The following is a 25,012-nucleotide window of genomic DNA, read 5'->3' as shown; positions in this document are numbered from 1 at the left end:
TCCTTTAAGGAGATATAAATATGAACCAAAACCTTAACCATAAGCAATTTTTCTCTTAGGTGAAAGGATAAAGGCTTAATGAGTCAAAGAGAAAAGGCATTTTAACCTTATGAGAGACAAGGTTACCCAAGACTAAACCATGTTTGTAGAAAAGCCATAGTGACAGAGGACAATGTATTTTAGAGAAACTGCAAAACATTCATAGATATTCTGTAATTTATTTAATTGGTTAACCATGTGATAAGTGGGACACTCTAATAAGCTATGGAAGCATTCAAAAAGCTCTATCAGCTTCAACCAAATGTCTTTTGTCCATTCTTCTTTCATCTGTGCTCTGGTGGTATGACCCTTTTTAGCACAGCGTCTGGTAAGAGAAAATGCAGAAAAGTGGGAGATCATAGGGTTTTATGAAGGGGCTTAAGTCCTTAGCCTCCATATTTGTTCTTTTCCTTTTTAAATGAAGGAAATTGGAATCTCTTATTTACCTTGAAGTTAGCCAAGTGAAACCAGTTATCGAATACCCACCTATGCACCATAATCTCTCTAGGATACAAGACTTTAATGTGGACTAGAGGTGCCTTTGAAAAATGTGGAGCACACATGTGGAGCACATACATGGATCTATGTATGTGTGTATGAATGTCCATAGATTGGTGAATAGTGTGTATGAGTGTAAGAGGGTGCTGTAAGGCTGTTGTTTTGTTTTGTCAATGTAGGTTATGTACATCAACATAAGTCTATCTGCTTATAATGTCAAAAACAGATCTTTTTTATTTTTTATTTTTTTCTAACTACATGTAAAAACAAATATAACTGGGTTTTTTGAGTTCTAAGTTCTCTTCCTCACTTCCTGCCTCATGTGACCCCTCCTTGAGAATGCAAGTAATTTGATATAGGTTATATATGTAAGTTATATAAAACATATTTCTATATTAGTTATGTTGTGAAAGAAAACATTCCAAAAATGTGCATACACAAAAAATAAAATAAAGAATAACATTCTTCAATCTGTAATAAGACTCCATTAGTTCTTTCTCTGTTAGGTGGACAGGATTTTTCATCATAAGTACTTTGTAATTATCTTGGATCTTTGTATTGCTGAAAATAGCTAAGATAGTCACAGATGATCATCATACAATATTGCTCTTACTATATATCACATTCTCTTAGTTCTACTCCTAGTTGTACTTTTCATAGTTCTTATAAGTATTTCCAGGTTATTCTGAACTTTTCCTGCTTTTCATTTCTTATAGCATAGTAATATTCCATTACAATCATATATCACAATTTGTTCAGACATTCCCCAGTTGATGGCCATCCCCTCAACATCCATTTTTTTTGCCACCACAAAAAGAACTGATATAAATATTTATGTTCAAATAGGTCCTTTTTTTCTTCTTTTTTTTATCTTTTTAAGATTAAGACCTAGTAGGGGCATTGATGGGATAAAAGGGTATCCACAGCTTACTAACCCTATGAGCATAGTTCCAAATTGCTCTCAAGAATAATTGAATCAATTCATACCTTCACCAACTAGTATCCCAATTTTCCCACCTCCTTTCCAATATTTATCATTTTATTTTTCTGCCATATTAATCTGTTAATAGTTAATCTGAAAAGTATAAGATATTACCTCAAGTTGTTTTAATTTGAATTTCCCCAATTATCAGTGATTTACATTATTCTTTCTTATGATTCTTGATAGCTTTGATCTCTTCCTCCAAAAACTGCCTATTCATATCCAGTGACTATTTTTCAATTAGGGAAGGGTTTTTTTATTTTTATAAATCTGGCTAAGTTTCCTATATATTTGAGAAATGAGGCCTTATCTGATGTAAAAATCTATTCCCCAGTTTCCTACTTTCCTACTAATTTTGGCTGTATTTGGTTTTGTATCACAAAATGATTTCAGTATCATGCAACAGTTTAGCACAAGTTTTTAGAGAAATGAAATGCGATAGAAAGAAGGATTTCTTGTCAGCCCATCCTAGGAGATATGGTATGATTGTTTTATATCCTGAATTCTATAATTATAATGAGGTGTCATCCTACAGTTAATATTCTGGATACTGCTGAAACTGAGTTTTCACAGTCAGTTTTAGAGCTCAGGTAGAGCTACCTTTATTAGCATAATAACTAGAATTATTCAAAAATTCTTAATGAGAAGATTTTTTCATCTAAGCCAACATGTCAAACATGTATGCAGGTACTTTGCTCTCACAAATCGAGAACATATCAGAAATGAGAGTTTTACACACACACACACACACACACACACACACACACTTTGCAATCTTTCTGCATTTCATCTCTGCACTAGCTTTTACAAATTGAAGACTAGAGAATAAATTTGGAATTCACATCCTGCTTTCAGAAGTGAGAAGCTAATATTATGGTGGGTGAAAATATTTCCCTCAGGACTGTAGGCCCACAGCACCATAACACATATTCACAGATAATGAGGTCTCAAGATAAGTACAGAGGCAGATAAAATAAATGCATTTTATACCACGTGTCAAGAACACTAGAAGAAAAAGGTAGTTTTTTTTTTTTTCCTCTAGTCTTAGAAATTTGATCCTCACCAAGGCAAGTAGTGGTTCTTAAGGCAGTAGGAAAAGAAACAATGAACAGGAGGCAAGCTCCAAAGGGGACCACCTCTGTCTCAGGAACCAAGTCAAATGTTTCACTTTCATTGATAAGCCTGATATTTTTGACACTGAGATACTCCTGCTTCTGAAGGCCTCCCTCAAATATGGCAACAAATGAGGTTCAGCTCAATATAATTCAAGTACAAATTCTCACAGGATATTGCAGTTGGTATATTATATTTTCATGGACACAAGGAAAAAAACAATGAAAAAACACACTTTCTCCTTTGACACCAGAGGGAAAAGATCTGGTGCTAGGAGTTCTCACTAAAACTGTAAAGTTTTCTTTTAAATTATTTGTTTCTCTCTCAGAATTCAGAAGCAATATTAAATATTGTGATGAGGTATCTAGGCCAACCTTTTTAAAAACTCATTAAACTCATAATCTCAATAAATTACTATATTAGCATAAGACAATGGGACCTATGTGTATATATGTATATATATATATATATATATATATATATATATAATAAGGAAGAGATACTGTATAGATAGATAGATAGATAAAGAATAAGGAAGAGATACTGTGTGTGTGTGTATATATATATATATATATATATATATATATATATATTATATATAAAAAAACAGGGTTGATGCCAGAAGTCCTTGGAGAGAGACTCAAGTGATTCAAAAGTATCTTCTGGGGAAACAGGTTGACAGAGAGATATTCCAAGTAGGCAGAGGAGGAAAAAGACTTAGAAATAGCAGACTTGAATAAGAAAATGGCTCTATCATGTCTCTGGACTTGCCTGAAATTCTAGAAAATGGAGATTGTCCTTTCTTTTCTAGTTTGAATTGAGATCTGATCTTGTTCCCAGATAAAGAGTTTAGTTATCTTTGTGTATTGGGGAAGGGAAGGGGTAATCTAGAGTAAAGCTTCCCTACCTTCCATTTACTGCTTTGCTTGGATAAATTGATTTACTTGCTATGCCTTCATATAAATAGCGTTTGAAGGAAAGTTCCCAAGCTGATGACTACTCTCTCCCTTAAGGGTGATCAGGAAAAATGGCTTTGGGCCCAGGAACCTCAAAGTAGCATGCCCCTACACCTGAGATTTTGAAGGAAGAGGCAGGTACATATAATGCTAGCCCAAGACCGCCTCTCAGATATTGGAGGAAAGAGCCCTTGGTAAGCCTGGGGGCTTACCTGCTTATCCCACCTTCGTTGCCTAGCTATTATGCTAACAGCATAGACACAATCTCAGACCCTTTTCTCCACAGAAATAAGCCAGGCTCACAGCATATCCCTTTATAACAGTCACTGTGCAATGACAATGAACTGCATCTGTACATTTAGATATCCCTTCTGAAAATACATATCCTACTTGTGACCATGCATACATTATTCTGATTATTATGCAATTTCAACTTACTAATCCACTTCAAATTTCATTTTAAGATCCCTGAAAAATCTCCCTTCCCAGTCTCCACCACCTTCTTGCCCCCATCCATTCAATACAGATCTTAAAAAGAGAAGAGAAATAATGCTTCTCCAGATTCCTGAAGCAAACCATTGCAGCAAGTACAACCCCAAAAGAAAGAACAAATGGACCAGGAAAGGTCTGAGGCACCTTTGGCAATGGCAGCTTGGTGAATTACTGGCCAGGACAGTGTTGCTCTATGAGGCAGCTAGATAGAGATACATAGAGCACTGGTTCTGGAGTCAGAGAGCTCTAACTACAAAGCTGATTGTCTGTGTGACCCTGGGCACTGTTTCACCTCAGTTTCCTCACGTGTAAAATGGGGATAATAATGTCTACCTTCCAGAATTTTTGTGAGGATCAAATGCAATATTTCTAAAGTACTTAGTTCAGTTTATATAAATTCTGGCTATTATTATAATGTGATAGTAATATAGATCTGATGCTAAGAAATCAGCAACTACAAATATATTTCTTGTTTTTAAAGCTTTCTTCTATTAAAACATTTCATGTCAGAGAACTGAGTGTGGAGTTTTAAAGGCTATGCCCACGGAACCAAAGCTCCAGTAGCTCCTCCCATGCTAAGAAAGGCTTCAGATGTGGACGTGGCACCCACACTGCCTGGCATTCAAAGGACAGTCTAGCTGAACTTAGCAATGCTTGGCACTGGCTACTGGGTGATAATTTTTTCAGCCACGGAAATTCCCCAAAATAATCTCAGAGATCATCTTCACTAAAGGCAAACCTTTACAAGAGAGAAAAGTGAGCCAAGAATGGTGGAACGACTAGCCTAAAATCACATAAGTAGTAGGGGGCAGAGCTGGGATTTGAAGCTAGGTTATAGAGAGCCAGAATTCTGGAGAAGTATACTTGAAACAAGTGTTAACTCAGTGGAATTGATGAAATGATGGTTCTCTAGTTCACATATATACTTAGTAGTTAGTATGGTGATGTCATGGTTCTCACACATTCAGCATACTGTAATGATGTATTACATTAATGGTGTATTTAAACTGGGGACAAAGTCAGACTGAGAGGAAGACTGGTTGAGACTGTCAGACTGTCAGACTGCTGGAGGAGACTGGGACAGATTTCACCTCTCCAGGGGATATTACAATAGTTCCAGCTGCATAGAACTCTATCTCCCCAATTGTCATCTCTTTCTCCCATCAGATTGCTTCTCAACTGATTGATCATGTAATCCCATTCTCCTATCACAAGGTCCTTTGAATTCAAATCCATCACTGTTTCCTCACTGATGCTCACCATCCTTCACTAGTTCATTGACCTCTTGATATTTAAAAATACGTCTTCAGTTTTACATATTTGCATTTTCAATGTACTTTCTATGGATTGTGCTTCAGGGCAAAGGATCCTAACATCATAGAAATAACCATGTCTTTCTAAGAATCAGATTCTTAGCACTGGAACTCACCTTACTAAACAAAAAGACATCTTTATAATTTCCCATATAAATGCTCTATCCAGCCTTTACTTGATGAGCTATGATGACAGGAAACTCACAATTTACTGAGGCAACACAAACTGATATTTCTAAAACAAGTCTGCCTTAACATTAGCCTACTCAAAAATCCTCAATGGTTGCCTATTGCCTCTAGAATAAAATGCAAAATTCTTAACAAAGCACTTAAAGTCCTACATGAAGTGGCTCCCATTTACCTTTTTGGTTCCCCTACTGTGCCCAAGGGCTTCCCCTTTTTGGGCAAGCACTCGCTCCTAATCTCTCTCATCCTCCTCAGTAAGGTTTTTTCTGTTCTCTCCAATTATCACTTTCTTAAATTGCTTTGCTATACACCGATTTCACTTATATTCTGGTTCTACTTATATTCAAAGTTCTACTAGCTGATTGTTAAATAATCAATATGAGCATTTACTCCTCAGAAATCAGGAAATGCTCACTTTTTTTGTTTTGTTGATTGCATAGAATTAAAACGATGGAGGAATAGCATTGTTTTTTAAGAAATAATGAGCGAGCAGATTTCAGAAAAACCTGGCAAAATTTACATGAACTGATGCTAAGGAAAACCAGAAGAATATTGTACATGGTAACGGCACCATTGTGTGATGAACATCTATGACAGAATGAGTTTTTCAACAATACAATGATCCTAGACAATTCCAATAGATTCATAATGGAAAATGTCATCACATTCAGAGAAAGAACTATGAAAAATGAATATAGATCAAAGCATATTTTTTTTACTTTTTTGTGGTTTACTTCCCCTTTATTCTGATTTTTTTTCACAACATGACTAATATGGAAATATGTTTAAAATGATTGTACATGTATAACATATCAGATTGCTTGCTATCTTGGAGAGGGGAAAAAGAAGGGGGAGAGGGAGAAAAAAATGGAACTAAAAATCTTACAAAAATAAATATTGAAACTATATTTACATGTAATTGGAAAAAATAAAATATCATTAACAATAAAAAATAAGCATAAAGAAGAAAGAAAGTGATGGGGAAGGTATTAATAATCAAAATAAAACTTAAAATTATTTCACCCAAACATTTCTTTTACAGAGGGAGAATTAGTTGTCAAACATTTATAAGTATAACTTTGTTTGTATAAACCCACTTCCCCAGAAGAACATAAATTCTTTGAGATTAGAAAATGTTCTCCCTTTTTCTGTATTACCAATACTTAAAATTTCTGCCTTATAAATAACAGTAGGCACTTTTAGTAAATTCTTGCTTTAGTGAATTAGGAAGATTGTCCCTATATTGAACTACCTCTAAAAATATTATGTTGGTTTAGGAAGTATAGACACCAATAACATCACAGATCCATGAATTTTCAGTATATCAAAGTTTTCATGAGGCTAATGCAACCCAAAGCTTTGTTAACATCTACCCAGGATGCCATGTAAAATACTGGTCAAAGGCAGCTAAAACATACAATACTGTTTTCGACCCAGAAACCGCAGACAGAAAATAACAAAAAATACTGTGAAAGAAAATTGCTATTGAGATTCAGCCCACTTTGTCGCTGCAATGCTTTTTCATATTTACTTTTGCACCCTTGGATGTGAACCCACACTTCACTGCACAGACACTAGATACAAGTCCAGCTCTTGTCAATTCTACCTGAATTTACTTATTTGAATTGTTTCCAGAACACACAGCTTAATAGGGCCATTGTTACTTTGTGTTAATGCCCAGAGAACTCTGCAATGGCTGCATTTTTATCAACTCTAAATAAATAAATAAATAGCTTATGTGTAGCTAATCATTTACTAGGAAAAAAAAAAAAAAAAAGCAGTGCCTAACATGATGTCCTCACAGGCCATTTCCAGCTGCTTACTGTGATTAGTCAAAGATTTCTACCTTCCAGAATACATGGAATTTTATTTTCAGTATGTATGTGTGTGTGATATGTATTATATATATTATATTTTTTATTATTTTCATTAAAACTATTACATGATGAAATTCTTCCAAATGTGTAATAAATATCCTTGCAAAAAGGAGGATATGTATATTGTACTGAGCAAATGGATACAGATTGGGATCATCTAAATATACTTTAAATTAAATCAGAGATTTTATTTGTATTCAAAGATCTTTTTTTCCACAAGCTCTTAAGAGCAAAGCATTTCTTCTACTTCAAAAAAAAAAAATTTTAAACCTAATTGGTTTTCTTGCCTCAAATTTCTCAAAGACTCTAATTCATCCTCCAAAGAGTCACCAAAGTGATTTCCATAAATAGAAGGTTTGATCATGTCACATTCCTTCTCAATAAACTCCAGGTTCCTTATTGTTGGGATCAAATATAAATTACTCTATTTGGCAGCTAAAACTCTTAATAACCCTGGGCTCAATCTATTTTTGAAGTCATATTAAACATTACCATCCTTTATGCATTCTATGATAGAGAAAAACTGGACTTCCTCATACTGATACTCTCATCTTTCCCAAAGTCTTTGTACAAGAGATATAACCAACGTCTACAATTAGCTCTCTCCTTACTTCCAACACTTAGAATCTCTCATTTCTTTTTCGAGACTCATCTTAGAAATTTGGAATTATGCCCAAAGGACTACAAAACTGTGCATATCCTTTAAGCCAGTAGTACCACTATTGGGTCTGTATCCCAAAGAAATCATAAAAGAGGATAAAAGATTCATATGTGCAAAAATAATTGTAGCTGTTCTATTTGTGGTGGCAAGAAACTGGAAAATGAATAGATGACCATCAATTGGGGAATGGCTGGATAAATTATGGTATCTGAAAATAAAGGAATATTACTCTTTTATAAAAAATGATGAACAGGTTGATTTTAGAAAATCCCATAAAGATTTACCTGAACTGATGCCAAGGGAAGCAAGCAGAACCAGATAAACATTGTATATAGAAACAGCAGGATTGTGCAGTGACTAACTATGATAGACTTGGTTCTTCTCAGCAGTTCAGTGATCAATAAACTTTAGATGTAAAATTCCATCCACATCCAAAAAGAGAATATGGAGACTGGATATAGATCAACATATATTATTTTCACTATTTTTTTTCCTCCTTGTTCTGATTTTTTCTCCCAACATGATTCATATGGAAATGTATAAAAAATTAATGTACATATATGAAAACGTGTTTTACATGTAACTGGGTAAAATAAAAACAATAATTTTAAAAAGACATCTCAAGTGCCACTTTCTTTTTTATTTTTAATTAATTTATTGATTGTTAATACATTTTGCTGTATGAATTCTGTATGAATCATGTTGGGGGAGAAAAATCAGAAAAAAAGGGAAAAACCATGAGAGAGAAAAAAATAAGACTCAAAAAAGGAGTGAAAATGGCATGTGTTCATTTACATTCAATCTCCACAGTTGTTTTTCTGAATACAGATGCTATTTTCTATCCAAAGTTTATTGGGATTGCCTTGGATAATCAAACCACTGAGAAGAACAAAGCCTTTCATAATTGATCATTGCACATTCTTGTGTGTACACATGCTCAGCATCAGTTCATGTAAATCTTCCCAGGCCTTTCTTGAATCAGCTTGTTCATCATTTTTATAGAATAATAATATTCCATTACCTTTATGTACCACAACTTGTTCAGTCATTCCCCAAGTGATGGGCATCTACTCATTTGCCAATTCTTTGCTACCACAAAAGGAGCTGCTACAAACATTTTTGCACATGTGGGTCCTTTTCTCTCCTTTATGATTTCCTTGGCATAGAGACCCAGTAATGGCACAGCTGGGTCAAGGGGTATAAGTGCCACTTTCTTATATCAAGCTTTTCTTGATCCCTTCTGGCTGCTAATGGCTTCCCTGAAAAATTACTATGAATCTATTTATGTATATGTTGTCACACCCAAGATAAGGGAATGTTTCGTGTGTGTGTGTGTGTGTGTGTGTGTGTGTGTGTGTGTCTGTGTCTGTGTATTTCCAGTGATATAGTGACTGGTATGGAGTAAATTCTAAGTAAATTTTTATATAATATTTTTTCAATGACATATAAAGACAAATTTTAACATTCTTTTTTTTTTTAAATTGAGTTCCAAATATTTCTCCCTCTCTTCCTTCCCCCCTTCTTGAAATAGTAAGCAAGTTGATATAGGTTATACATGCAGTTATGTAAAATGTATTTCCAAATGGTTGCTTGTCTTTCATTCTCAAAGAGGACCATGGCATCAGGGAGATAGTACTATGCAAGTGAATTGGATTTAAGTGAAGGGGGGAGTAGAGGGCTATACAAAGTCACCAGCCTCACATTCTCCTCTAGAGTCATTTGGGTATAGTGCCAAGACATAGATCGGGACAACTAGAAATGGTCTTGAATGCAGCTAAGGTCCTATTTGGTTTAACATTCCAAGTGTGTAATAAATATCCTTGCAAAAAGGAGGATATGTATATTGTACTGAGCAAATGGATAAATACAGATTGGGATCATTTTTAAGCTAAAGTCTTTCACAGATTTTAGTTCGATTAAGGTAACACCCAATCACTGACTAAGGTTAGGTAAGAAATAAGGTAGAAAATGGCCTCTGATACCTAGTCCCCCAAAAAAAACACCACCACCAACAACAAAAATAATCTGGGAGGGAAATACTTTCTAGGTTTCTGACTAAAACAGAAACAATTGCTATTTACATTTCCTCTGAACCAATCATGGCCCAAACAATGACCAAATGGGATTTGGCCTGGGAGTTACTGTTGGTCAGTTTAGGAGAGCCAGAGTAATTTGGTCCCAGCCCATTGGGTCCCAGATATATTATGAGGTTTCGGGGATCAAAATCTATATTACTTTGGGCAGAGCAGGACATAGGGAAAGGAAAGAGGAAGTTGGAAAAGGAGAAAGAGGAAAAAGGGTAAAAGAAGAAAAAGAGAAGAGAGGAAAAAAGAGAAAGAGGAAAGGGGAAAGGAAAAGTAAGGGGGAAAAAAATTAAAGAAAAGGAACTGTTATCCAATTGACCAGTTCCAGTTGAGTACAGTAGGAATCACTACTCCTACTCATAGAAGTTATTGTTTGTCCTTCATTCTCCAAGAGGACCATAACATCAAGGAAGTAATGTTATGACATGCAAATAAATTAAATTTAAGTGAGAAAAGGCTATGCAAAGTCATCAATCTCACATTCTCCTCTGGAGCCATCTGGGTCCAGTGGCAAAATATAGAACATATTGTCATATTGTGAAAGAAGAAACAGATCCAAAAAAAACCATGAAAAAATAAGTGAAAATAGTATGCTTTGGTCTGCATTCAGACTTTATTTGGATGTGGAAAAAATTTTAACAAATTCTTATTAACTGTTTGATAAATTAACTACTGGATCTTTAAGTGCATCATTACATGGAAATACTTGAATACTTTAGCAAATTATAAGTATGCAGTTATATTGTCTCACCACCAATATGAACCACAACTCCTTTCTGACTTAGTAAATGGTTTTTGAAAGTTCCCATGGCCTAAAATTGTATCACCTTATAACCACCTTGGTGATGAATATCTCCAGAGTTTGCTACACTTTTTTTGAGCAACAGATGTACATAATCCATCACTGGGTCCATATATTTATTATTGTGAAGCATAATTCAACATATAATATATTGTTCTATCAATAATTCTGTGGAAAGTGTCAGATTTGGAGTTTGGCTGGAATGGTATACTTCTCCAATCATTATATAAGTCTCCTAAGACAAGTGTTGGGAGAATAGAAAAAAAAACTTGATCTCAATTTTCTATACTTGCAGTGGATTTTCAATACTCATAACAGAATTCTTTATAATGGTAACTCATAGGACAAGAAATATGGGATGACACTGATTTTCAATAGTGTGAAATGAAAACAGAGATGATTGTGGGGCAAGGAAGGGTATTTATAAGTTGAATCAAAAAGTTACTGAATGTTAAACCAAATAGGACCTCTGCAATCAATTCCTTTTATCTATGAGTAAACTGAGAGTTCAGGGAAATTAGTGGACTTGATCAAGAATTAACACGATATCTTTTTTTCCTAAACATACAATCTAGGAAGGTATATTTTAGGTCACAGTTAATTATCCATATTTAATAGATTTTCTTTTACTAACCATACTTCTTCTACTCTAGGGTCTGAATTACCAAGATTAGAAATTTCTATTTATACCATTCAATATTACCAAAATTTTACTTACACAAATGTTTGAATAGATGATACTGTTAGTGTGCTATTTCTCTAAGCAGAATTATTCTTCCACATAGGTAAATGATCATCTCCACTAATTTGTGAAGCACAAAAAAGAATTCCCTACCCAAAAATATAAACTCTGAGTAGCTAAAATTTCCTACTCTTATTCTCAAAATCATTCTAGAGCTAACTAGTACCTACTAATTACACTACAAATTCTTTCAAACTTTCACATACAATTTCACTTGCTGAGATGTTGTTGACATGACTTAGACTAGATATACTTCAAGGTCTTCCATGATAAGATGCCACTTTACTTTTCCAGACTTATCTAATCTTATTCCCTTCCATATACTCCTGATTCCAATTAAAATGTAACACTACCTGTCCCTTGCATATACAGTACAATAAATACATTGATTAATAAATACATAAATAGATGAATGAATGAATGAATCCTACCTTCATTTAAGAATGTCCTCGATGATGCAATTGAAAAAAATATTAATTTTATTAACTTTTCATCTTTGACATCTTCCTAATATTCTATGTGGCAAAATGGGAAACACACATGAAACACTTCTACTATATACCAAAGCATGGTGATTTCTTAAGATAAAGCCCATGAGTGATAGTTTGAGTTGCAAATTAAACTAGTCATTTTTTCATGAACACCATTTACTTGAAAAAATGACTGATTGACAAATTATGGTTATTCAAACTTAGATACCTGGAAGATATTTTCTTGAAAATGAATTAAGTGAACCTGTCATTTCAAGGAAAACAACTGATTATATATTGTCAATGACAAAATTCAAGCTTTCTAGCAAAAACTGGAATTTTGAAAAACTTCCATCCTCTACCATGAGCTTGACAGATTCCTCAGACTTCAAAGTCTTAGCTGATGAAATCAGCAGTCATATTCACAAAAGTGATATTTTTATACTGTATAATGAAATGTGTCAACATTTAGAAAGCCTGCATAACTCAGCGAATTAATGTTTTCCAAATGACCAATGTGTGATGTTTAAAAAAACTACACATTAGTAAAAGATCCATTCAAAATGCAAGACATTGGATTTTAACATAACATATAAATATGAAAAGTTCATCAGTATGGTTTCAGATTTCACATTACAACTAATGCTCAAGAGACTACTATTATTGAATTTTGGTGTTGTATAAAAGAAGAATATTCAAAATTACTTAGAGAGGCTATTAAAATACTACTCTATTTTCCAAATACATGTCTAAGTGTGAAGTTAGGTTTTCTCAACTGAAACAATCTACATAAGTTGATATGATAATCCATCTATTTCCTATTAAGCTAGGCAGATTTTCAAACCTAATATAAATGTAGATATACATCCATATATATTCATATATATATGTACCCACACATACATATTTTTCCAGATCTGTGATATTGTCAAAGTAAGGAACTTCAAGTTAGGATACTAATTTCAATAATGCAAATCTGTAATTTTAATAAGTTACAGTAGTCATCGAGAGGCTAAATCACTCACCCAACCGTGCAATTAATATGTATCAGAAGCAAGACCTGAACCCAGGTCTTCCTGACCTATATTTGTGTGTGTATGTGAGTGTGTGTATGTGTGTAAGTGTACCTATATCTATTTATTTATACCTATCATATTACCTTGCCTCCTCATGGTATACAGCAGGCACTTAATAATTGTTTGTTCGATTTCATTAGATTAATTAATTAGTTTAATTTTGCTTGTACAAAATACCATCCTGATGCAGGGAAGCAATACTGAGAACATATACACAATCTGCTCTAAATTGCAAAATCACACACTTCTGCTTAAAAGTCTTTAACTTTTTAACATCCATTGACCCTCTGTCTCCCATAGGGGATGCACTAAGAAATGTAAGGAAAGATTCAAAGACCACCAAGACAAGACTCCCACCTTTGAGGAACCTAAGGAAAGATAGTCTCTTGCAGCACAAATCACCCAGTACTTGGATTCCATGATTGGCTTTGCCTCTCGTTTATATGACCTTAGGGAAGTGATTTACTCTCCCTGGAGCTCAACTTTCTCCTTAATAAAATGAGGATAATGCACTTATTCTACTTAACTCTCAGGGAATAAAATACCCTCTGAGCTTAAAAGAGCTGTAGAAATTTGAATTATTATTAATACTTTAGGTGTGAAAAGACTTAGGCAAAGATAAATAGAATCAAAATTAGAATATGATGTTGCTTCTGTAATAACCAGTAATGGAGAAGACATTTTCAGCACATTTCAACAAAAATCAAAGAGCGTCCCATAGGCAAAGTGGCACTTGAACTGGGTGTCAAAAGATGTATAGATTGTTTAAAAGATAGAGGTAGTAAGAAAGAATAGTTCTAGAGTTTGGAATTTACCTGAGCTAAAAGCAAAGAGAGTAACAAGGAGGAGGAATGTGTGGTAAAGCATGTGTGTGTGTGTGTGTGTGTGTGAGAGAGAGAGAGAGAGAGAGAGAGAGAGAGAGAGAGAGAGAGAGAGAGAGAGAGAATGAGAATGAGAATAGGAGTTGTTCTAGAGTAACTTCTTGGAGTCCTTCCAACCCTGAGATTCTGTAATTCTATGGCTTCATAAAAAAATTTGAGAAAAGGAAAAGGCCATAGAAATAAATAAAATGGGTTGTGTATAATTGGGCTGCTGAAGATATATTTTCAAACAACTTTGAAATTCTTAAGAATCTGACTAACATAATGACCAAATATAATTCCAGGGGGTTGGTAAGGAAGCATGCTATTCACCTCCTGACAAGAGAGGTAATTGACTCAAGATACAGAAGGAGATATATTTTTTAAAATGCAGCTAAAGCACACCAAGCAATTATCTTTGTTGAATCATTTACAATAATTACAAAGGTTTTTGTTTTTCAAATAAAGAAAGGAGAGAAAATAGATTTTTGCTCATTGAAAATAAAAAGAGCAAATGATTTGGGCAAAGGTAAAAAGAAGATGGTTTCTATATGAAAACAAAATATAAAAAGATGCCAGCTAGCAGAAAAGCAAGGAACTGGTATTTTAATTACTGATATTTGTTTTAGTAATTTCAGGAGCTGTTTACTGTTCAAACACTGATATTTATTCCTTTTGTATATCAAATTCAAATAAGAGAAATACTTCCTTTCAATTTCACATCTTCAATATTTTATGTTAAAATTAGCATTACAGAAAATAGTACAAATATATATTATGTTATTAAATTGAAGTTTACAGAGATTACAACTAATTTTATTTGAGGAATAAATTGGACTCTGTATAGTTTTCCATTTTGTTGATAATGTCATTTTCTAAATGTTATCATTTAGGGATGGACTTTCCTCATAATGTCAGGTAAGTCTGAAAATGCCAAAAAACATTCCCACTCAGTCTCTTATATGTAATAAATATGAAGATGACTTCTGCATTTAAAAAGCAGATTTATGCAAGAAAAGCTGATTTTTAGAAAACTCCAATTCAAAAGGCTTTAGTCAGTCTAATGGACTGATATAAAATTCTGTTCTCTTAGTGATACTAAATGATACTTAGGCCAAAAATTTACCTTAGGATCAGAAAAAAAAAAAAAAAGCAAAATATTAGACACCAAGCAGAGGAAACTAAAACTTAATTGTATAAATGGTTGTAAATCTTTAAAAAAAAAAAAAAGGGGGGGGGGAGGGTCAAATATTTGGAGTGGCCTGAGATATATACCTTAATATACACTTGAACATATTTATGAACCTATCAGTGCAAGTATTTTCTTTTAATGATGCAAACCAACCATCTATGTCTTTTCTTCCTCTGTAACTCTTATCCATGTCTTCTAAATCTTGCAGAGGAGATCCACCCAACTCTTTAGATCTCTTCATTTTGTGGGCACTAACAGAGTACATTAGTTATCTCTTGCCCAACCTAATGTCTCTTATGGTCATACAATGATATCTTTTATATCATTTTTGGTGCGACATTCTTCACTGGTAACGTACTACACCATGTCCTATTCACATCCATCATGACGTTCTTCCATCACTTTATGGCTACTGTAAGGACGACCTTCAATGTTAATTCTTCAAAGATTATCATCATCCAAAATTCATTGTCACATAGCCTCACTGGAAGACATTGGGGAATTCTAGTGAAAATGGGCATATGAATGGTTCTAGCCAGCCCAACTACCCCAGCAAATATCTTAAAGGGGACCAGAAGACGTGGTCAATAAAATAAAAATAAAGAAATGCTAGTCAGCTCCTCTCTGCAGTCCAGAACTGTACGAGGCGGTCAGAAACCTGCAGTCACGCTAAGTAAGTGGTAATGATTTAGGGGGAACTGAATCCAGCCTCATCTCCAATAAAACGAGGCCAGAAAATCTGCGGCTATTCTACAAATGCACCTGTATCTAAACCCGGGTTGATCCCCGATAAAAGTCCAAAGGCAGTGTGATCTTGGCGTTGGTACGTCAGAACCAGCCCCAGCTAGGGCTGCTGTCTGGGTCGATGGGTATGTTTATCCCTCAAGAAGGTCCAAGAAGCCCGAATCCAGTTAGAATCACAGCAGGAGGCCAAGTGGCTGGGGCTGCAGAGGCGGAGCGGGGGTTGGGCCGGCGGCCTGAGTCACCACCGCCGCCCTCCTCCACTCTCCAAGATGGAGCCCCAGCCCACGGCCGGACCCCAGCAGGGATCCTGGTACAAGATGGCGCCGCAGCTGACCACCTACGAGGAGCTGGCCACCAAGAAGTTTCTGAAGAAGATTAACAAGTGGACGTCTCAGTACAATGTGTCTCCGATCCCTTGGAAGCTGGCTGTCAGGTTTCTCGTGGCTAGAAAGTTTGATGTCCGCCTGGCTGTTGAATTGTTCCGCGCCTACGTGAAAATGCGACAGAAAGAAGGAATCTTAAATCTGAGGCCTGATGAGGAACCCCTCCGTTCAGAAATCCTCAGTGGGAAGTTTACTATTCTAAATACACGGGATCCCTCTGGAGCCTCCATCGCTCTCTTCACTGCTAAATTACATCATCCCCATAAATCCTCTCAACGTGTAGTGCTCCAGGCTCTGTTTTACCTGCTGGACAGAGCACTGGATAGTTTTGAAATTCAAAGAAATGGACTGGTGTTTATCTACGACATGGAGGGTTCCAAATATAACAACTTCGAGCTAAAACTTGGCAAGAAAATCCTAAAGCTCCTGAAGGCAGCCTTTCCGGCTCCCTTGAAGAAAGTATTTATTGTAGGGGCACCCATGTGGTTCCGAGTGCCCTATTCCATCATCAGTATCCTACTGAAAGGCAAAGCCTGTGGAAGGATTCAGATAATGAAGACAAGTAAGTTGACCCAACACTTGCCTCCGGAGTGCCTTCCTGAAAGCCTGGGAGGATATGTAAAGTTGGACCTCACCAGCTGGAACTTTCAATTTCTCCCTCAAATGAATGACCACGAGGACCCTCTTGGTAAAATTATCTTATTGTCCCTCACTTCCTCTGAGGACAGTCACTCAGTGGACCACTCAGCCCCCCCAGCAATGAACATTGTGGAGCTGCTGGATCACTTCCACAGCAAGCAGAGGAGGGGAATTTACCAAGAATTTGAGAGCATTAACTATGCTCACCCTGTTGGCACTTTCCACTTTTCCATATTACCAGGTAACTTGGAGAAAAATAGGTACGATGATGTGATGTGCCTAGACGAAACCCGGGTGAAGTTGATCAGAAGGATGGATGAGACCCAAACAGATTATATCAATGCCAATTTCATAGATGGCTATAATCATAAGAATGCTTACATTGGCACACAAGGTCCCTTGGAGAACACCTTTGGTGACTTTTGGCTCATGGTCTGGGAGCAGAAAGTTCTGGTGATTGTCATGATCACACAACTTGAGGAAAGGGGCAAGAGAAAGTGTGGCCAGTACTGGCCCATGGAAAAAGATGACCAGTTCCAATTTGACTCTCTCATAGTTACCAATGAAGGAGTGGAACACATGAATTATTATAAGAAAACTACACTAGAAATTCATAACATAGAAAACCAACAAAAAAGACAGGTTATCCACCTCCATTTCCTGAATTGGCCAGATTATGGGGTCCCTGCCACTTCTGATTTGATTAACTTTCTCTTAGTGGTAAGAAAACAGCAGATGAAAGCAGTGGAGAACTTGGGAACATCCTTCAAAGGTCATCCCAAAGGACCACCCATCGTCATCCATTGCAGCGCAGGCATTGGCAGGACAGGCACCTTTTGTTTGTTGGACATCTGCCTGGCAGAGCTGGAAGCGCTAGGCATGGTGAATGTGTTCCAGATACTGTCCCACATAAGAACCCAGAGGGCACTAAGCATCCAGAACCCAGAACAGTACTACTTCTGTTATAAGGCCATCATTGAATATTCCAGGAAGATGGGCACGCTGCCCTCTGCTACTATCTCTGGGCACAGAGAGACATGAGTTGCCACCTAGGCCTCTCACCTGGTGGCAGGAACTGGCTGTCCATTAATAGCGTTTTGCCAGCCTTCCTTACTCCCCCTGGAACACTGCCAAGCCTCTAGGTGGCCATCAGTAATGATGAAACAGATTCACCTCTTTTTGAGTCTCCTAGTACATGGCAGTCTTTTCCTTTGGCTAGCTAACTCTGATGAAATCTCCAAAAGTAGCCAGTGGCTAGCAGCTCTGTGTTCTTAATTTCTAGCACCTGCTATTGAACTACTATGCCTTATTAAAACCAAATTGTGGCTACCATTTTCTGACAAAGATCCTTAGAAATAAATGGGAAAGGATCTTCTCTTCCCCTTTCAAACTCCCTTCACCTCTAACCTTCACACCTTGACTTTGCCACAGTTTGATGGGTAAGGAGGTGAGAGAACACCTCCATTTCATCCCAAGAGAGTTTACAACCTCCATATACTAGAGAGATCCCCAGTGCCAAGAAGATATAAGAAGCAAGGCATCTCCTCCAGTCCTATCTACCATTCTGAGTGCTTAGGTGTGTATGTTTTGTGTGCAAAGATTTAGATCTGTTCATGTGTATGTAATATATACATGATATGTATTAATAAGGAAGTAAGTATTAATCCATATGCACACACCTCTTTTTAGAAGTTCATGGGACTTCATGCTGGAAGTCAAGCCTCCATGTTCCTTGGAGGTCACTTCAGTAATGATACCATTTGTTGTTCATAGGCACTTGCACCTAAGGGAATGTGAGGGGAGAGTTATTTATGCATCATACTATTAGGGAGCATGTTGCAACAATTTCCTTCATTTTACTCCTCACCATCTACATCTCCTTCCCTGAATAGCAATCACCTCTCTTCCTTTGGTCTGAATTTGGCCCTGGGAATGTTGTATATGGTAACCTCAGAGTGTTATTCTCCCAACATAACTTTTTCCCCCCTCTGTTTACCATTATCAATTAAAGAAACCCTTTACTTGAATAAAGAGATGCACATCTCCACTGTGACCCTCTTTTTCTCCCTAGTCTTCTTCAGGGGATGATGGGGATAAATAAACTCAGTGAGGAGCCAAGACCGAAATAAGTCAGTACTTCGTCTTTAAAGGGCTTACAGGGACCCCTGGGCACAGTGTGGGAAGGGTAACTTGACCTGGAAGCATCACTTGATAGGAAGAACTTTTCTTTCTTATTTGCTTTCCTGGAGCATTCCCTTCTCTGCTGCCTCTTACCCTTGCCTTTCCCTTCAGTCCCTCACTTGTTACCTAGATGTTCTTTCTCTGCCAGCTATATCACCTGGTTCTGTGCCAAGAAAGTCTGCCCCACCTCCCAAAGAAACTAGCCCTCAACTCTGGAATTGCTATTTGTCACTGCTTTGCCTTGCCTCAGCTCAATACCAGCAACAGCTTACCCTGTGCTGAGGAGAAGATCATGAATAATGTGAATGCATTCCCCTCCCAGAAGATGAGGTTGGTGGCTGAGCAGCCCACAGTCAATGGGTACTGTAACAAGCTCTTTGAATGTGTATATTCTTATTTTTACGATCTTTTCATTTTGTATTTTATGTTCAAGGATTGATTCAGATTTGGAGAATAATTGTAAATGTTCATATTCAATATCCTATGGTGATACAATTTTGTATTTACATATAAATATATTTACAAATGATCTGGGGGAGAAGGAAAGAAGATTCACATCAGGAGATACAAGAATGGGCCCTGGTAAGTCTGACAACAGCAAAGTCTCCAACATTCATTTTGGAAATGTCAGGATCATATCAGAGAATACAACATTTAAAAAAATAATAATAACTCTGAAAGGCATATTAAATTCGATGTCTCATTTTGGTTAATTACCTTTTTCCTCTATGAATCTTTTGTTCCCTTCAAGTCCCACATATTAAATGATCACCCCACTAGTAACTTTATATACATCATACATATTTTTCATTGACTTAATATAAGCATATGTTGTTTCCTTCCATGGGATGAAAGCTTAATGAAGGCAAGGACAACTTTATTTTGTATCATTTTATATCATTGTACCTAGAACAATAACTGGTATATGAGACACTTAAATAATTTTTGCTTTTATCATCATGAACCAATTCTAAATATACTTCTCCTTTCTTGTTCCTTGGTCTCTCCAGCAGAGAAAGACACCAATTACATGTGTCTGGGTATTAGAGATTAGTTTCTGGAGCATTTTTGCATAATCATCTTTGCCTCTCATCATGGGTGTTAGTAGGTACTGACCCCTTGGGAACCATTTCCTGCCATGATTAATGTTATAATTTCTCTCTTGAATAATAAGTAATCTCAGTCCCAAGCATGATGGAAATGTGGAGTCAATAGTAAATGAAAACCCTCTACAAAAACCTAGGGAAAAAATTTCCTATTTCCTTTCTTTGTTATTCTCTACCACTTTCAACCTTTAAGTTCTCCAGGTGATATTGACTTAATAGATTTTCTTCTTTCTTTTCAATAAGCTTGTTTTGCCTTTCAGCACTGCTTCCTGTTTTGAGAGAATAATGGTCATAATTTTCTATAATTTTTTTAATCAAGTTTATTTTCTGAAGTGGATTTTGTCCTTGAGGTATCATCTCCCTCCATTTGAGAAGGAAATGAAGTGGTTTGGTGACTAAGAATTTGAAAGTTCATTTGGCCTCATTTTCAATCAATATGCTTTTACTAAGCATTCACCACATGCATTGAAATGATGATTGATTTACATCAATTAAGCTTTATTAACAAATCCTTATAGTCTGTGTTGATGTCTGCTCTTTCATTCATTTCCTTTCCTCATTTGTTTAAATAACTTTTGTAGAATTTTTAATTGTATACCAAATCTCATTTTATTCTTATAATTTGATATTAATTTTTATCTTTACAATTGATGATTTGACTATACTGATACCTGACTTGTAAATATTTATAAATAACTCTACACTGATGATTGGTTGTTTCCTGCTTCAATTTATTTTTTTTTGTCTTTTCATTTGGTGTCCTGCACATCCTTTGTTAAATTATTTAATATTAAATTTAGTTAGACATACATTAAAATATAATTAATATAATTTAATATAGTATGCAAGTATATTTAAATATTTTAATATAAATTAAAGATGATTTAATTACATAATTTGTAAGCATGAAGTTTCTGTATAGTTATAGATTTTAGTCTATTTTTGTGTCTTGATCTTGAGTCATATTTTTCAACATATTTTTTCTATTCTCCCCTTTTATCCACTTTTGCACTTGAATCATCAAGAATCAAAGTTTACTTTGATTTAATTTGGTCATCATATCAAATTGTTCATAAATGGAAAAAAAGCATCTATTAAGTATTCATTATGTGTCAGTCACAGAAAGCCATTGCCACAAGTTCAGTCATAGTCAATGGGTAAGCTTGTTTCGTTTGACTATACTTAACTTGTTATGATAGAGACTCTAGGTTTGTATCTCAAAGAGAACAAAGAAAAAGTAAAAAAAAGACCTATATATTCAAAAATATTTATAGCAGCTCTTTATGTGGAAAAGAATTGGAAGCTGAAGGGATTCCCATCAATTGGGGAATAGCTAAATATGGCATATGATATCATGGAAAATTATTGTGTCTTAAATAACAAGGAAAATGGTTTAAGATAAACCTGCAAAGTTTAATATGAACTGATACGAATTGAAGTAAGCAGAACCAGAAGAATATAGTACATAGTAACAATAATATTGTAACAATTTTCAACTGTGAAATTTGCCTACTGTAATTAAAACAATGATACAAGATGATTCCAAAGGATCCAAGATGAAAATAATGTGTAATGCATTTCAGTGAAAGAACTGATAAACTCTGAGTAGGGATTAGATACTTTTTTTCATTTTCTTTGCTTTGTTTATGTTTTGCATGACTCCACACGAATAATTTGCCTTCTCAATGGATGGGGGTAGGACTGGAAGGATATTGGAATTGTTTAAAATAAATGTTAAAAATAAATTTTTAAAAAATTTTAAATGGTAGACTTTGGGGAAATGAGGGAAGTTTATAAAAGAAAGATAGGAATAGCAGCTTCCAAAGAAAAAGAAGAAAAGAAGGAAAAGTCTCAATGAATTATTTTTTAAATACACAGAAGAGAGCAGAAGTTCAAGAGACACAAACAAGCAGGAATTTATTAAAGTCACAATGTTCAATCTGAAATATGCTTTCAAAAATAAGTTATGCATAGTTTTCAGTATTTTCTTTAAGTTCTTTAAGAAAATGTTTAAATATTTTAATGTTTGCAAAGTTCATAAAAACAAAAAAGAATTAAAAGATGTGGCAGTGAGTAGCTGGAGATCAATGATAATACTGAAATTTCTCAACTACCATGGTCCTCACCACCTACTACAGGTAGTCAATTCTAAGCCTAGTTTGTTTTCCTTCATATTAGAAGTTCTTGATTTAGGAGTTACTTGAAGGACTAACTGGATGGGCTGCCAATTTGACTATATGGAAATATGCATTTTTTTTTTACTCTATATAATATGAAATGTTAAACCAATTTCTTGCAAGGTCATAGATTTCTCTGAGGAAACTTTATTGGGTTGTGGTGCTTAATATAATTAGCAAAAATGGCATCTATGGATGAGATTATTTTCTGTGACATTATATGCATTTCATGCCTCAGGTGAGCATATTTCTCAGCTCTATACTTGATAGATCATTAAGAAAAGTTACCTTCATAAGTAAAACTCTCAGAGTCTGGAATAATGTCAAATCCTATCCTGGAGGCACCTTGTCTCAGGAGACCATTCAAGGTCACATCTTGTTCAATTAAATGAAAAATTTAGCTAGGCTGCTTTATAGACAGCAGATCCAGTCTCTCACAGATCAATTTCCAGCTTGAGAAAAATCTCTTGCAATTTACACTACCTTTGTAAGACACAAGCATCTTACCAAGAACTCTTCAGACCCACTAATGAAACCAGGAAAGAATTTTTATTCATAATTTTGCAAGACCTTGGCCTTAGACCTCTTGGGCATGATTTTCTATACCCTGTTCCCAAAACACAAGTCCCTCCCCTGATCTCTCACTGACTAGTTACTACATAGATTATAACCTATCCAGAGCACATAATTCCCCTACATGAGTGTGAGTCCCCTCCCCTGCTTTATCTCCTCTGAGCAGTTCACCTTATTTAAATGTGTATGTACCCCTTCTGTATCTAATAGCATGTTTCTTATTCTAATTTATGGCTTCCCTCAATAGCTTAACTATATTACTGTAGCAACTAAACCCTCATCTCATAACTTGACAGAGCAAGTGAGAACTGAAGTTTACCTCACCTTATCCCTCACCTCAACATGGAGTTTTTAGTATAAGACTGCTATAAGGATGGCTTGTGTGGCCCTGTCAAAATAAGAATGGATTTGTTTCCTCTCTGGAGGTAAAAACATAAAATGAAATACTACAAATAAAAAGTCAAACCAAGTAAGAGCAACAGTAGAGGATACGGGAAGCAAAAATTTCTCGAAGGAGCACTGCTAGAAGTCAGAAGAGCTCTGGCACTCACTACTCATGGGCTGTGGGCCCTGCAGCAAGGTTTTTAATGACTCTGGGTCCCAGTTTTCTCTTCTACAAAATGAAAGGACAAAACTAGGAGATCTCCAAGGTCACTTTGATTTCTAAGATGCTGCTTTCATGAGCTTAAAATCCTGCCACAAATTAGGAAGTTTTGTCTGCCAAGAGAATCACAATATACTTCATTATGTTATTTTTAAAAAAAACATTTCATTAAATCCGCTTTCCCCTCTGAGGTCTAAGGTAAAAAGAGAAGCCAAAGTATTTAACATGTTATATGTCCAAGAATGACAATAATATCCCTTTTATGACATTTAAAGAAAGGTCAAGCTTCTCCTGTACTTAATAAGGTTATTAATGCTAGTTAAAACTGTGTGGCTTCTCTGATGAATGATTCAAAGAGCACCTTGATCTGCACAAAGTGAAAGGCAATGACCTTGAAAAGTCACAAATTTTTTACCCTAAAGTTGATTTAAAGGGGAAATTTTTGCTATAGTTGATTGCTCAGATAATTATTTCATCCAATTTTGGCAATCCCCCATTTAATACCTGTTCACCTCCTTACAATCTGGCTTCTGACCTCCACCAAATCTTAATCTACCCAAACTTCTCTCTCCAAAGTCACTAAGGATATCTTAGGTGATAAATCCAATGGCCTTTTCTCAATCCTAACTTTCCTTGACAGATTTTGATATTACTGATCATCGTCTCCTCCTTAACACTCATTTTTCTTTTTTTGTTTGCTTGGTTTTTGTTTTGGTTTTTTTTTTGTTTTTGTTTTTGTTTTTTTGCTGAGGCAATTGTGGGTAAGTGACCTGCCCAGGGTCACTCAACTAGGCCAGATATAAATTCAGGTCCTCCTGACTTCAGGGCTGGTGCTCTATCTACTCTGCTATCTAGCTGCCCCAACATTCATTAGTCTAGGTTTTCAGGATATTATTCAATCTTGATCTCTGATCTTGATTCTCTTTCTACCTCAGTTTCCTTTGTTGAATCCTCATCCAGATCATACCTTCTAATTGTAGGTGTTCCCCAAGGCTCTGTCCTGAGTTCTCCTTGTTTTCTTCCTCTATATCACTTCACTTGGTGAATCTCATCACCATTATCCCATGGATTTAAGTGTTGATGTGCTGATAATTCTCAAATATACCTGTCTTGCCCCAACCTCTCTGTTGACCTCCAGTCTCACATTTCTAACTGCTTCCAGACATCTCAAACTGGATATCCAATACACATTTAAATTCAACATGTCCAAAACCAAATTTATTGTCTTTCTCTCTAACCCCTCCCCACTCTGTAAAGGGTTG

At 35.6% G+C, this 25,012-nt stretch overlaps 1 pseudogene; it reads left to right on the top strand.

The window, feature by feature from the left end:
* Positions 1–15,928: 15,928 nt before the first annotated feature.
* LOC100925544 lies at positions 15,929–20,360 on the top strand (annotated as a pseudogene).
* The last annotated feature ends 4,652 nt before the right edge of the window (positions 20,361–25,012 follow it).

Source organism: Sarcophilus harrisii, chromosome 6 (assembly GCF_902635505.1).
Source record: "Sarcophilus harrisii chromosome 6, mSarHar1.11, whole genome shotgun sequence".
NCBI classification, from domain to species: Eukaryota; Metazoa; Chordata; class Mammalia; order Dasyuromorphia; family Dasyuridae; genus Sarcophilus; species Sarcophilus harrisii.
The sequence above is the reverse complement of the archived record's forward strand: the minus strand, read 5'-3'. Positions and strand labels throughout refer to the sequence as shown.